This window comes from Labrus mixtus, chromosome 10 (genome assembly GCF_963584025.1).
Source record: "Labrus mixtus chromosome 10, fLabMix1.1, whole genome shotgun sequence".
NCBI lineage: Eukaryota > Metazoa > Chordata > Actinopteri > Labriformes > Labridae > Labrus > Labrus mixtus.
In genome coordinates this window covers 18,963,737-18,980,557 of record NC_083621.1, presented here as the reverse complement: position 1 = coordinate 18,980,557, position 16,821 = coordinate 18,963,737, and positions in this window count along the sequence as shown.

Here is a 16,821-nt window from a genome sequence, read left to right as displayed (position 1 = left end):
GCCTCCTGAGCGCTGAGCGCCATCCATCCAGAGCCGGACGTCAGTGGAACAAACAAGACGGAGATCGATGCTTCAGCTGCTGCATGACAGGCATGACCGACGACAGACGAGCGGACACTTCACATCCTCATTTTTAACACAAACACACCCCGTGTTTCCTGTTACTGCACCGACGTGAATCGATCTAATTTGTATGAAAACATTGGGAGAGTTGGCGAGGAAAGAGAAGTTGTTGGACTGTGAAACACCGCAGGGATTTCTTTTCTACCTTGACTTCCCTTTTTTTTAAGCTGTCAATCAAAGCAGAGCTGGAGGTGAGGGGGGCGGGATATTCTTCTTCTCCTTCTTCTCCTCCTTTGGTTTTGTATTCAACACAAACAATAACATCTCTCCACACATCTATAAGAGGGACTCATGGGAATAAAAAAAACAAACAGAATGCGGCACTGTCGCCCTTCGGCCCTGCAGAGAAGACACATGAAGTCTCGTCTGACTCCCTGCAGGTGTTTACATCCTGGATCACAGTATGCAGGCTGGAGAGAAAGAAGCTGTTTTCTTACCTGCAGAGTGTGTCTTTACATCTCCGAGTGTGGGAGTCACCAATGGAGACAAGATGCTCTGGATGTTTTACACCTGTTGGCATTTCAAGATTTAAAAACAGAAAAAAGTCCTGGTTGCTGAGATGAAGTTTCATTCAAATAAACACATTATAACAATTCAACATGTCCCATGAAAACTTGTCTCCAGAGTTTGTTCTGGTTGAACCTCAGGCAAAAACCAGACCTGTCCCTGACTAAGGACTCACATAGTTGAATCTGATTGGTCAGATTCTGCCTATTGTCGGCTAAATGTCTTTTTTTTGTTGTTGCACTATTCCATATTTCGTAAATAGATCTACGCATCTGTCAGACCACCAACAAAGAAACAATGATTTTTACTGACTTTTTACTTACCATTTGAAGATCTACTGTACTCTCCCGATCATAACATTCCAACAACAATGGTCCATAATCATAATCAATCTCCTTAGTGGGTGCATAAAGCAATTGAGTTATTGATTATAGCAGCATATCCACATGTTAAGAATTTCATTGGCTATAAGAAACGTCAGTCATCGGCACACTCTTGTACAATCGGTCAGGTAGAAACATCAGAACAGGGGCAATTGCCTCCTATGAACTCAGACTCTCATTGGCTACTTTAGAGTATGAAGAGTGAATGGAAGGTCGTTATTGGCCAAATGAGGTGTCAAGAAGAATACACAGGGATAAAGGAGCAACATGAGAGATGAACAGTACAAAATTATTTTCTCATCTTTTTTCTCAAGACATAAATGTAGAACCAAATTGACGGAGAGTGTTGGTATTTTGCTTAATACATTGATGATTTTCATTGGTCCTCCTCTCCCTGTTTACTGCCCTGTCATCTTTTGATGTCATGTTATATTCACTTTTATTTCACACAAAAAGCATGTATCATTACAATCAAACAATTTGTGAAGTGCCTAAAAACACATTTTGTCAAGTGATTTTTTTTGGCGAGGAGTAAAAGAGAACACCCACGTATGAGTCAGCAGGTGTACAATTTGTTTCCATTGGCAAAACTTCTGATGCTTTATGTATTGTAAGGAGTTTTAGTTGGAACCATATTTGGAGATTTAATCAGACACCCACTCACAAAAGCAGCGGTGAAAGTTATTCACCGGATGATTTGTGAATCTCGAGTTTTGTCCTGATCAACATTTGAAGCACCAGCGTAGAAAGAGCTGCAGATCCATTCAAAGTGAGAACAAACAGCCTTTTGCACATGAGGCCAAAATACAAACAACACACACACACACACAAACCACACATATAAACATGCAGGTAAATCTGCCATTGTTCTACCTTCATCTTGTCACAGTCTCATCACGGCTCATTGTATGGAAGACAAAAACCACAGAGGCCATTGATCCGTGAATCTGATTTCTGTCGCGCACGCTGCAAACACAGATCCATTGTTTGTGTGAACAATATGGCAGTGAATGATGAGCTGTGTTACTGATAGCAGCGGCACTGATAAACAACAGTCTGCATAACAATGGCCACAGTAACAGTGAGTGGGGAAAAAAAAAAAAATCAGTCGACAACAACAGAAAAGTTTGAGAGGGGAAATTAGCAGTCCGAGTGCAACATTATAATTAACGTAATACTCAGAGGCCATGAAAACTCCTTTCTCACCCTCTGCAGAAATAATTGCAGTATTATTTTCAGCCCTAATTAAGTGGCTAAGGCTTCTTACAAGGGTAAAAAATTAATCCCTTTTCTAAATCCTATATAATTTAATGTGAGAGAAATCAAATAAATAAGAGGCTGGGCTCTTCTCTGAGAGGGTTTGATACGGGTGATTAGGTGAGCGCGGCGTGAAGAAGCCCATTAGGATTGTATGGTGTCATCACAGCAGCTCCGGGCGTAATCCACTCCCCAACCCCGCCACCGCCACCGCCATCGCTCGCCATTTTCTCTCAGACTACAGCAGGAGCGAAGACGAGCAGCCATTGATTGATTTTCATCCTGTTTAAGGAGATGGGAGGCAGATAAATGCCGAGGTAATGAGGGGCAATTAGCAGCCGTGATAAGCTTTATTGAGGCGGGAAAGTGTCGTCGTGTCACAGACGACACAGCAGGAGCAGAAAAGAAAGACAGTTTTCAGGGTGAAGAGTGATCGTAGCGTTTCTGTACATGTCACGTCTCAAACATCTTCACAAACTGATAGGAAATGTTTATTTCTTCAAAGCTGAATCTCAAACTCAAAGTGGAAACCAGGAAGCTTGTAGGAGAGGAATTGGACACACATACATCCCACAGATGGTAAAAATACGAGCATGACCATTTCATTTGTTTGCCAATATTATCATCTGATTTGATGGATCTCAGACACCATCTACATGTTTACATCTTTATAAGGAGTTTAAGTGATCTGTATTTTTGCTAATTATGGAAGTCTCATTTGGAGTTAGAGCTGGAACAGACGTCTGACCAACTTGCATCATTTTAAACAACTGTGGTTGTTTGTGTCCCATGTTGTTGCAGGATAAACTGGTCCGAATGCTCAATCCTTCCTGACTCCCGTGAAGTGTGTGAATTAGCAGCCGAGAAGGTCACACTTGAAAATCTTTTGCCGTTCGTTATGTAACTGTTGATAGTTTGTTTTTGCTTTGTGTCCAGTAATAACCCCCGAACACCCACTTTGTGATCCCTTATCACTGGTCTGAACACATTAGAAGCTGCACAACATTTAACCAGTGCGATGTTAAGTCACAATACTATTGATTTTATGTCTTTTTATGAAGAGTCATGAAGAGTACAACATGTTCTTACTCAAACTTTTCTAATAAAGCAGCTTGTTTAGTGGTGCTTTGCTGATCTAGGTATACCCCTATAGCTTAATTTCCCCCTTTCAAAGCCCTGTGGTCAATCAAGATCTTTATTGTCCCAAAAATGAGAAATTTGTCTTGGGCTCTTCACCAATGCAATAATTAATAATGTCAGAAAAAATCTAAAAAGGTAAATGACATCAGATTCTTCAAATACCAGTTAAATCGGCTGAAAGCTTTACAGACAAACGGTTGACCCAGTGTTCATCAAAATGCAACATCCAAAATGTCTTTCAAATACTTATAGTTTGTAGTATCACAGTTACAGTAGTCAAGTTAGTCAAGTAGTCATAAATAAGTTATGTTTGGTTTGATTAATCCTACCCAGACAAAGCTCTCCATTTACCGGTCCATCTTTTTCCAGCCCTCACCTATAGTCATGAGCTTTGAGTAGTGACTGAAAGAATAAGATCAAAGTCAAAAAGTCAAAGTCAACTTTATTGTCAATTTCAAAATATGCCAGACATACAGTGGAATCGAAATTGCGTTTGTCTCCGACCCGCGGTGCAATACAACCAAAATTAGGTAAAAAGATCAAATAAAATGAGGTAAAAATAAGATAAATAATATTTACAGTAATAAATTCTAAATTGTGCAAAATGGTAAATAGAATAAATAAAATACAATTTTAAGAAAAAGTAACTTGTGCAATATGTGCAGTGTGCATTAAACTGATTGATAATTAGTTATTAGTCCAGAGTTCTTGGTGGCAAACGGGAGGGGGTTTCAACGTCCAGTGTTCGTGGGGGCAGAGGGGGGTAGGGGGGAAGAGAGGGGAGAGAGTTAAGCTTCCTGACAGCTTGGTGGAAGAAGCTGTTTCCCAGTCTGGTGGAGCCGGCCCGCAGGCTGCGGTACCGTCTCCCCGATGGCAGGAGGCTGAAGATCGCGGATACTAGCAGCCGAAATGAGTTTCCTGCAGAGTATGGCTTGGCTCAGACATTCAGGGTGAGCTTGGAGTAGAGCTGCTACTCCTTTGCATTGTAAGGAGCCCGCTGAGGTGGTTTGGGCATCTGATTAGGATGCCTCCTGGATGCCTCCCTTTGGAGGTTTTCCGGGCACTCAAAAACTGGGAGGAGACCCTGAGGTAGACCTCGCTGGAGGGATTATATATCCCGTCAAGCCTGGGATCGCCTCGGAATCCCCCAGGAGGAGCTGGAAAACGTTGCTGGGGAGAGGGAAGTCTGGTTTGACTTACTGCACCTGCTAGAAAATGGATGGATGGATGGATGGTTTGATTAACAAAATAAAGCTTGATGATTGTCCCTCTAGGAGTCCTTAGGGGGCAGGAAAGAAGGGGGAAGGGCATCAATACTGCGGCTCCACCAGCTGATCTCTACTGCAAAGTATTTGGCCCCCAATGAGCAATAAGTCAGGAGTATTTTGGCTTCACTTTCTTTTTCACAAGAGGAGTTGGAGACTTGCGTCCATCTTTATATAGAGTGGAATGTGAATTCTCTGTGTGGTGAAGCTTGTCTGCGACAAAACAGAGAGGAGCCAATGAAGCTGCTGCAGTTTTCACACGCCTGCTGAAATTGTGATTCCCTCTGGGGAGGAAGTCGGTGTGTTATTTGAAAAAAAATCCTGAAAAGAATTGTTAACATGAGCTCATCTAACCGGTGCAGGAAACCTCAAAAGTCAGTTTGATCTAGACGGTTAAATGTTAGATCAGAAGAGTGAGTCGTGTGATGAAGAGAGAATAACAGATCATTTTGATCGGGAAATTGAGATATAAGAGGAATCATGTGCTTCTGTAATGTTCAGCTGTGATTTTCAATCTGTTCATTCTGGTTCTGTGAGTTACTGAAGGTGAATGAAGGAATAAATCAGGTTTGTCTTTAAAGGAGGACCATCTCTGAGCCGACAGGAGGAGTGACAGTGGCGGCTTTAATTGGCACGTCTGATTGTTTGCGTTCTGATTGGCTGTCGAGGCTGATGAAGTAGAAACAGAGTGACGCGATTGGTTGATTTGGGAGCTCGGTTCATTACTGCTATCGACTTATCTTATCAATCAACCTCTGTAAGAGTTTATGTTTTAGACCCAAGGTTTGTAAAGCTCCTGATGGTCTGCCTCACCTTGTTCACATCTGCACAGCTCAGGGTGAGAATCCATTGAGTATTTAAAGAACATTAAAACCCCTTTGAGTTATCCTCGTAGATGGATAACAAATTAATAATACCAAATAGTATCTATCTGCTTTGCCATCCCCTTCATTAACTTTATTTCTATATATTGTTTTACCACAAATGTTACAGGTCACAGGAATGGCACCACAGCAACACAAATGTATCCCTTTAAATCATAGGTAAAGTTCAGCAGAAATAAACACACAGCTCTATTTTTTTAAACATTTTTTTTTATAAAGATGTCGAAATAAAACAAGAAAACTGAATGTTGATGTGTAGTCATAGCTAAGCAAACTGTGATATTTTTGACTGCTAAAAGTGAGGTGTGTGTGGAGCTCCGAGATAAATATATGCAAAGAGTTTTAAAGCCTGGCCCATACTAAAATATTTTTAAAATCATGACAGATTTTGAAACGGTGAAAGATTCCACACATGAGAGCAAATAATCATAGCTCTATCATAGATAGACTGTACAGTTACAGACTATCCTTTAAGAAGAAAGTGCATTGTGTTAATGTATAGGTGCAACATATTTCAGCCCAAGAGGGGTATCTTCTTCAGAAGTTGGTGGAGACCAAAACAGAGGTAAAAGGAGTAAGTTTATTGAACTTGAGTGACACAAAATGAACATGGCCTTCATAGAGGTTGAAAGAGAGGGTGTCGTATTTTCTCTAGAAGGACGTACCAGAGTCATGATACACAAAAATACACATTTTGGGACTTATGATGTTAAATGACTTCGATATGCTTGGAGAATAAAGTAAGCAAGTGTTTGTGAACAAACTTAAACACAAAGCAGAATTTTAAACAAGGAACCTCATTTCACTTTGGTGTATTTTTGGGGAGCACTACGGCTCACGGTCTGTTTTTACATGTGGAGTAGTGGATTGATTAAAACACTGACAATGCTGGTAATGTAATGAAATGTCTAATAGGCTACAGATATCTGTGTGGACAGCTGCTAAAATGGTTAATTGTATCACTCTTTTTCCACCAGTCTAGCTCACAGACGCCTGTCATTGCTGCTGCAGAGGAAACTAGTGGAGTGTTGAACATCCTACAGTTAAAGTTTGAAGAGTTTGTGTCTGATTTCTCAACACTTTACTCATAAAGTGTCTGCTTATTTACCTCTTCTGCTTTGGACTTCTTTGTTCAGAGCATTTTCTGCGGTCCAAACTTTTGGGTAAGGCAATTTAAAAATTGCATTTGTGCAAAATTGGGCTTTACAAGTGAAGTTGATATTAAACTTGAACACCTCATATCTGCAGGAAAAAAAGAGAGAAGACGTTTTTGGGTGTTTTGCTGCAAAGAGGAACACGGCAGTTATTTTCACTGATATGTATTTTGGAAGTGATACAAGGAAAAATGATCGGTTGTCAAAAAACTGATTCACCAGCAAAACAACGACTGAGCTTCAGTTCAGGGAAAAATAAATAAAGAAGTAGGGGGCGCAGGTGTGTGTGAGTGAGTGCTTTCCTTCTGTTTTTGTATTTCTGTTTTGTTTTTCTCCTCTGATGCTTTATATGTTTTCATCCACCGCTGATCCTGACTCAAGGTGATAAACATGGAAATAAAAACCTGCTTTTGTATGTTTTCATTTCCTGTTTAGAGGCAGCGCTGGTTCTTTTCTGTGAACACTCACACAGCTGAAAAAAAAAACAAGGGCACATCTCACAATAACCCCGCCGCTCAAAGTGTGTCTGACATCCCACTAATGGCTAGAAAGCATTTATTCCACACAACTGGAATTTTAATAAAGTTGTGCTGGGAGGAGTTCGAAATAAAAAGGTGATTCATACACGGAGAAATCTTTTCAAGGTTATCCTCATTTCAGACAGCCGCCTCAATCAGCGGCAGATAAAAAGTCTCTGATTTAGTGAAAGACAAACAACACTGTGGATGTGTGGAAAGGAAACACACACACACAGAGACCTGCAGTCGTGACTATGAATTCAAACTTTCCCACCTGTCTTATCCTTCACTAGTGCTTGCCTTCTCTTTATTTAATCACTTCAAACTTTCAGTGGAAGTGAAACAGTGGATTTGAATGTACTAATAAACCAAATACACCAACGAAAGGGAAGGGTGTTATTCTAAATCCTGATAAGTTTCTGGTTGCCGTAAGCATGACATTTAAGTTTATTGCATGTTCTTAAATTTAGGGACAGACTTTCCTTCACCCTAATGTCCTAATGGATAAATAATTATACCTAGACCTTTCTGCCTGCAGCCATCGTCAAGGCCGAACAATCATGCAAATGTGGCTGTGCAATATACCGCAGTTCCTTAAGTGGCCACTTGGGGGTTCTTCTGTAGTGAGTCAATCCTCATAGAGCCTAATGTTAAAATGTCCAACTTTATAGCATAAATCAACATAATACAATACGTTTAAAAATGGCAAATTTCTCTATTCATGACAAATGTATGGACTGAATTTTTGTAGAACTCACCTGTTTCGATTATATTAAGGAGTAGAGTTGTGCATAATCAAGGGCTGTCAGTGAAAACAAGACTTTCTCATTTAACTAACCTGGGCAAGCAATGAGTACGCAAAATTCCACAAGTTGTCTTAGATTTTTTTGGTCATGAGTCATGACCACCTGGCGTAGGACTGGATTTTGGTTTTAGAAATGTTCTGGTTTCTGTCTGTAGCAGTCATCGGCTAACTTGATTTATAGAGAGACTTTATCTCTATTGATGCATGAAAGTGCAGCTAACAATCTGCTCTCAGACCTTGTCTTTTAGCTCCCACTTCATTCAAAACAGTCTTGGCTGGAAGTCTTTTGTGGCTAACTGCTAGCTACACCAGAATCCCCAAAAAGTTGCCCATTGCTCCCAGAGTCATATATCATTGTTAGTCGATAGTCAATGGATTGGCTACAATCATTAAAAAAATCGAATTTGTAGAAAACATTGATTGTAACTAGCTAATAGACCAGCTCATGAATTAGCCTTTGGTATCTGTGATAACTTAGCATTTGGTCTCTCTCCATCCCTCTACAGCAGTGGTTCCCAATGTTTTTCTTTTAAGCCACCCATACTTGTATCTAAACACAGGCTGAGCTCCCAAAAGAACAAAGTATTTATTTCATCATAACCTGAATTATAAGTGAGTCTGATTAAGTACCGTGATACCTTTGAGTGAGGAAAATCTTTTTGTGTGCTCACTTTATCTACAGAGCTTTGAATAAGATTATCTTATAGTGAGTGTGTTTCCATTATTTTTTGATATGGGAAAATCTTATTTTGAAATCCTCAGAGCAAAAAGAGCCTCACACCCCCCTTGAGATCTTAAGCACCCCCCTTAGAGGTGCCTGGACCCCGGGTTAGATAGAAACTTTTTGCATACAGTCTTTGCAAAAATCTCTAAAGGGGGAAAATAGATGTTTGAGAAACATACACTATGTACACAAAACATAAAAACACACAAAATATATTCTATATAGTTGTGTATAATTATACACAAACGGGCAAAATGTTAAATACAAAATAATCAAACATTAAAGATATAACAAATATCCCCAACTAATAACCACCCACAAGGATCATGCATCCACTTCATAATATTCCCTCCTATAAGAGTCTAAAAACATACTTAACAAAGCAACATCAGCAGAGATGGACAGATGGGTAGACAGACAGACAGACGGGCAAACAGACAGATGGGCAGACAGGTGGACTAATGGATAGTCATTCAGACAGACAGTCAGTTCATTTCCAGCGTCCAGCCGAGCAGCAGCCGCTCTGTCTTCAGCTCCTCTCACATTATTTCATGGCGCTCGGCTCGGTAGGGAGCAGAACGCCTCAGAGCCAAACTGTACGTACTGCTGGATGGATTTCAGCTCCGAAAATATTACATTTCCTGTGTGCAGAGATGGAAATCAGTATTCTAACCCAAAGCGAAAATATGATTAATTGCTCCGTGCCTGAGTCCAGGCGTGAGGGTAATAAGCTCGACTGGAGGAGTTTCTCTTTTCAAGCTATTCAGCTCGGCTTGCGTGTGTGCAAATACACTTTTTAATGTATGCACTACATTAGAAATACCCACAGAAAATTGAATTTGGATAGTTACATGTGTAAGTACCACACTGGTTTTAGATGAGGCTAAATGAGAGCAGAAAGAGAAAGAAAAGGCAAAAAGTGTCTGCAGCTCTTTGATACGACGAACAAATAGCAGCGCTGAAAGCTCCCATTTTTCTCTTCGGCTTTTAATGCAAAAATGCCAAAGTCAGGGAAGCTTTTCATTAGTCTCTGGCTCAGACACATGCTGAAATAAATGCACCTTCTTTTCATTGTAATGTGTGTTAAATATTTCAGAGATTTCAAGTCCCCTATTCACAGAGCGAGCGAGGCAGATAGCGGGCGGGGAGAATGGGGAGCGCTGGCATTACGTTGGCGTCTAAAAGAAAGAAAATGCTGAGGCGAGAGGTTGATCTGCACGGCTGAATATTTTTCTCATTGTGCTATCAGAGAGCAGATAATGTGTGTGTGTGTTTGGCTGTCAGTGCTGCTGCAGAGACGCGTGATCAGGGCTGAGGATGAACCTCCGGCCTCCTGAAGACAGATTACACTGAAGGAAACTCTGCTGCTGCTGCCGCTGCTCCTCGGGTGTTTGTCTGGTTTACCTCCGAGTATCGAAACCATCAGGACCAGCTGCTGGTTCTGGCTCTTCTGAATTCAAAGAATAACTGATAGGGCTGCAAGCTGTGGTTCATAATACCATCCAAAAAATAAAAAACATGCCAGATATAAAAACCTTTCTTACAATGGCAAAATGCTACCAAAAGAAACCAGAGCAGCACTCTTTTTTTCCCCTTTTGTACTGTAATATAATGTTGTACCGTATGTTGTATAAAGCATCTTAAAGTGACACTGTCACTTAGAAATAAATATAAATATAATAAAAAATATGTATTTACAATTTTCCTATAAGGCTAATCCTTGCCTTTTTTACATGTATACATGTATTTGTTTTTTGGTTTTTATATAAAGTCAGGGGGCTGGACAATCATGTCCAACATGTCACCAATTTTGCAATGAACTCTGGGTTGTAAGAGCCCTTATGCATTTAATGATTTGACTGCAAGGCCAGCACTAAACAGTCACACACTGTGACAGTTGAACCATTTACGCCCAAAGACTGTAAATATTAATGAACGAAGCCTGAGTGACGTCACGCATTTGTTACTGTAGGGGCCTTTGGAGTCCCATCGGCGGCGGTCTCAATAATGGAAATGCTGTCTCAACCTAACGACAGGCTGAGCTGAGGTGGGTTTTAAGCTTCTTGGCAAACCGTTACACAGCGCCTGCCGTCAGTCAGGTCAGCTACGCGGCTCAATACCACTTATTGTTTATAAAATCAAAACAGATGAGTTATGAAAAAAATCCCCCACCCCCTGGTACAGTGTGTCGATGTAGACATGAGATAACCAGTCCTATTTTTTCTTTTAAACCAGGTTGTAAACATGTTAATATCTGCTCTAAAAAAATGAATGGGGTGTGTATTTGGCTTTTGGTGCTTCTGCAGCCAGCCTCAAGTGGTCACTTGAAGAACTGCAGGATTTTGCACTTCCACATCCGCTTCATTTTTCAACACCTTTTGTTTTTGATGCATGTCCTTGAGTTTGGGATTGGTTCTATAAGTAACCCGTGTGTAAAATGTACACTGATAATATTAAGATATTGGGTACACTGGGCTTATTTATTTAACTGGCACAATGAGTTAAGGGTTGTAATTGGTCAAATTGAAATAACAGTTAGCTGACTTTTAATACAATTTGGTACATTTGGTGTATTGGATCAGCTTCAGTCTCTATAATGGTTAAAATGAACTTTTCTGGACAAACACATTGGCTGTAAAGTGTTGGTAGCACCATTACAAGGATGTTTTTTGTATGCTAGAGTCAATATTTATATTTCAGGCTGTTTGCATATTTATACAAGGGAAAGGTCTTTCAGTGTTTGTATGTGTGTGTGCGTGTGCGTGTGTGTGTGTGTGTGTGTGTTCTGGAGGCGTCTGAATATCAGCCATCAGGCCGAGTTCGGTGCAGCGCTGGATTATTCACACAGTCGACCTCCAACCCAGTACAACAACAAGCAGCTCTGCACTCCTTGCTCGCTCCGCCCGTCACTCTGAGATTGGACGATTACGGGTCATGACACCGGCGGTGTGACGCTAACGTTCATCTCCCATCTCCTTCGAGGTCAGAAATAGACTCCACCGTCTCCGCATACCGAGAATATTTGACATTTCCCTCTCACTTTCGTCTGCTGTCTTTTCTAAGATTATTTTTTTATTGCACCATCCACAGCGCTAAGTGACAGGTGAGTGATGAGAGAGCCTGAAAGAGGAACAAAAATAACAGGTGGAATGAATAAAAGTATCTTCATGTTTGCTCTGAAGTATTATCTCTTTTTCATACTGAGAGTACTTACAGGGTCAAAAAGAAAGAATGAGGCTGGAGCTGTAAAAATAATCCATGTGTTCATCGACAATTTTCAGAAGATGTGTTATTATTTCATTGCATGCAATGTGTTACTCAAAAGGCACAAGACAGAAGAATCTGTAGATGAGATATAGATATTTCATTTGTCAACATGATCATGCTGGTGATCAACACATGTTCAAGACCAATACCGCCTCCAATCAATGAAATACATTAACCTTCTTTTAATGAATTGGCATACATTTTGTGCATGTAGGGCCCTTGTTTAAGAAGTGTTTGTAGCCCTCTGAGCTTAATTAATTTCAGATTATTAAGATTTATTTTGGGGCATTGTATGTTAAAATGAACTGTAGACAAAAGTTTGACAATTGAAGGATGTATGTTGGCATGTAGAGTGAAGCACTTTAAACCATTGAAAGTCTAAAGGCCATATGTGCAGTCCTTGTACAATTCATCATAACAATGAGCGCTGAGTTCAACAGAGTTGTATGAAGGGCGCCGGTCACCTAGTGGTTAGTGGACACATCCCATGTACAGAGGCTATAGTTCTCCAAGCGGGCATCCCGGGTTCGAATCCGACCTGTGGCTCCTTTCCCGCATGTCATTCCCAACTCTGTCTCCCCAAATTTCTGACTCTATCCACAGTCTCATCTCTCAAATAAAGGCCTAAAAAGCCCCAAAATAAACCTTTAAAAAACCCTATAAAAACAGTGTCGTATGAGCACAGTGCTAATCCCGTGGAGACCACTTCAAGCAGCAAATATTTCATGCTGTTTGCTGTGTATCTTTTCCAGGTAGAGCCATGCTTTCTATGTTTCCTTTCCAGGTTTTTATTTTCCTGCTGTTAAAAACAGATTCTCACACAGCGGCTTTAAGAAGAGGTCATGGTGCAGGATCCTCTTTAAGGCCTGATCTAACAATCAGAGTTAATTCAACTAAAACTAAAAAAAAAGAGAAATATTGAATCTTTACCTACTCACACCGGTTGGACAGAAAATCCATCTCCAGGGGAATAAAACAAAGTCCAACATAAAAGGTAAAACATAAACACAAGTAGATCCTCACGGAAACAATTGAAGAAGAAGCAGGAAATAACGACATGATGAAACATGTTTGATGAAATAAAAAGAAACGGAAGGAAAGGAACGCATAAGTTTCGTCTCAGTTGATGGGCCCGTATCCTTAGTAGGGCACATTTGAGGACCAATGAGCACGTAGAAGGCTTCTGCTAATGCAGCTGAAAAGGTATCCTCATTTTCCCGGCCAAGGAAGGATCCATCCAGTGCCTCCTTTGTGGCCCAACATGTCCTGAGATTGATTGGTGTGCGACAAATCAAAACAGGAAATGATTAAGAACGAGTGACTAAAATGAAATGTAAAAACTTAACAAAAATACAACGCGACAACTCATACTCAACACAAACAGACATTTCTGAAGCAAACTCTTATCTTTAGAAATATATATGAGGCTAGAGTAGATGAAAACAGCAGAGTACTAACAGTAATAATACTCATGCTGCCCCCCCCCCCCCCCCCGTGTTTCATTATGTCTCCATCCTCCTGGCCCCTCTCCTCTCTCTCTCTCTCTCTCTGTTCACAGCCTTATCTGCTCTCCACCAGGTTATTAGTTCCTTTGCCATCGCCATGGCAACAAAGCGCTGCGCCTGCCTTACTGCCGTCCATTATGTTTCAGAAAAAGAGAGAGACAGAGATAGAGGGAGAAGGGGGGCGGGGGGAATCAAAGCAGTTCGGTCAGTACAGCGACGGGCAAGGATGAAACCAACAGCATGTCTCTTTCTACTCCATAGTGGAGCCCTTCTGTGTGTGTGTGTGTGTGTGTGTGTGTGTGTGTGTTTGATGGAGCGACAAAAGCTCAAAATTTGAAGTGTGTCAGAATGTGGGTTTAGATGGTAAATGGACTTGAGCTTATAGCGCTTTTCTAGTCTTCTGACTACCCAAAGGACTTTTACATCGCAGGTCACACCTACACATTCACACACTGGGCAGAGGCTGCTGTGTAAAGTGACCATCAGAAGTAACTAATCCCATTCATACGCATTCATACGCTTGGGGTGAAGTGTCTTGCCAAAGGACACATCGGACATGTTGCTCCAGGAGCTGGGCATCGAACCCCCGACCTTCTGGTTGAGAGACGACTACTGTTCATGAGCCACAGAAGCCCCCCATACGTGGAAGTTAGTGTATAAAAGGTTGCCTGTGTGTGTGTGTGTGTGTGTGTGTGTGTGTGTGTGTGTGTGTGTGTGTGTGTGTGTGTGTGTGTGTGTGTGTGTTTTTGTTGTAATTCTGCAGCACATGTGACTTATTAAAGGGTATTTCTGATATTTTTAAACATTGGCCCTACTTTCTTTTTTTTTTTAAACATTTGGGATTTAAATGAACAAAAGAAAAATATCATTGTATTGTTTCAGCAGACTGCTTCAATCTGCGACACTGTCCGAGTCAAAATTGTTATTTTGAGTGTCTGACAACAACCGAAATGATCTCCTCTCCTCGTTTATTTTTTTAACCAAAAACAGCTTTTACTATACGTTGGTTCTCTTCACAGCCATTGACAAAAACGGGATATTCATTGCAGGAGTTGCTTGTCTACTGCTGCCTTTAGCAGTTTGTTTGTTTCTGATATTCTGTTACTTTTGTGTTTTATTCTGTTTGCTTTGATTCAGCACAATATTTTGTGTACCACAAAATTACTAACTGATTGAGGCTTGAGTTCAGCAGACCTCAAGTGTTCTGGACAGTAAAATTACTATATTCGTTAATGAAGTCTGGTGGCTTTAAAAAGAACAAATTATTGGCTGTTTCTTGTCTAAAAAAAGAAAATGTTTCTTAAACAAAGAAGAACGATGACTGCAGGGATCCTTACTATAATTTTGTCAGATACTTAGAATAACAATCTGAGTTTGTCAGAGGCAAAGAACGCACCTTCAGTCGACACACTTTGATCGAGTGCCTCTCCAAATGTGACTTGGCTACACAGCACTTTTTATGTCTGCCATTAAAATGCTCAATGATCTACTTTTCTCCGAGTAAAACGGCATACCGTGAAGCCACAAGTGATGGTCCTGTACTGTATGTTTGAATGTAATGGACTCACGCTGTGGTTCGTATGGATTTTATGATTATGTGTGTGGGCTGCAAACATCCTGAGAACTACAGGATGTTTTTTAATGCATCAGCCAAAGACTGCCTGCTTCTCATCCAGCTGCATAACCTTCTGTAGAGCTCAGTGACTCTTCATTTTTTTGGTTTATATCTGCTGCAGAATTACTATTGAAATAAAGACATAATAAAAACAGAAGAAAAAAATTCATTTCAGAGCCAGAAAATGAAGCATTTCTGAGAGCTGTAAAGACAAAAAAACCACTCTGTGCTCATCAGATCTGACCTGAAGGTCTCTAGTAAATATGAATTCACAGTTCATAACTGTTGTTTGAATTGAGGGGATAGCTCATTTTAGCTACTGGAGATATGGCTTTAAACAAAAGTGTTCTTCTGAAAATAACAACCAATTGTTCAGAATGTCTTTTAATACATGGTGGAATATTTCCCATCTTAAATTTATTTTGCTCAGGGTAGGATATTTGTTTTTGTTCTTTCCTAAATGGCATCCTTTCATGATAGCTGATTACGGTATATACCAATTGAGCAACGACAGACGACTGAATCCCCCGTATACTAATGCTATGCATCCTTAAGGCCCTGACACACCAAGCAGACGGCAAAGAAGTAGTGGACGAGTTGTCAGCCCTTGGTCTTTTAGTGGAGAAAGAAAATAAATAAGGAGAAAATAATGAGTGAAAGCATGGATACTACAGCGGCATGCTCAAGGGGCTTTCCCGAACCTGTGTCGAGAGCTGGAGGTAAATGAAACCTCCGAACAGCCAATCAGAGAGATTCCTCTCACCGACCACTGACGCCGATTCAACATGTCGAATAGGCCAAAAAAAGGCAGACGGGGGCCGACGGGTAGCGACGGAGCTGGACACACTGAATAAACTAAGGCGATGACCGCTTACTGACGGTCCAACTAGGACCGACGGCCGACAAGCTCCTTGGTGTGTCAGGGCCTTTAGAAATAAAAAAAAGCTTTCTGTGCTGAAGCCAAAAGGTGCAAACCAAGTAGCCACCTCAGGGGTTGAAAACTGCAGCAGATGCTGAAGTGCAAAAAAATGCACTTCTTTTGGTGTCCACTTGAGGCTGTCTGCAAAAGCCACGGAATCGCTATTAACACACATGATAAAATGTACATTTGTACTGCAGAAATAAAGATGCTCCAAGCCTTGTTTGATAAACAAATGTGGTCACTATTGCTCATTATATTTTCTGTTGTACATTAACTAATGCTAACTAAAAAGCAGACATTGCAATGAGCTATAGTTATTAGTTGACAGCCGATTCAATATTTTCAAAAAGAGCAGTTCAAAATTTCTATAAAATAAAAACTGAAGGTACAGGGAAACAGCCCATCTTAAGCTTGAAGAAAAGGTTGAATACCTGTGCCATAAAACTACTTTGGCACATGTTTTCTGGGGTTAATTGGCCTTTGCATGTCCAGTTGTGTGCGAGGCTTAGCTACGCAAACAAAAAGGAAGAATGGGGATATGCTAGCCCAACCTGACACATTTACTCATCGTTTTTGTAACATAATGACTGAACTGTAGGGGTGTTTAGTTAGTTAGTTAGTTTCCTACTTTTGGGCAGAACCAAGCTAGCTGTTTTCCTGTGGTGCTTGTATTTGTGCTAAGCTACGCTGAGCTAAATAGCTTTGAATAACACTTTTAGATTTAAGGGAAATACACTTCCATCTGGTAGTTA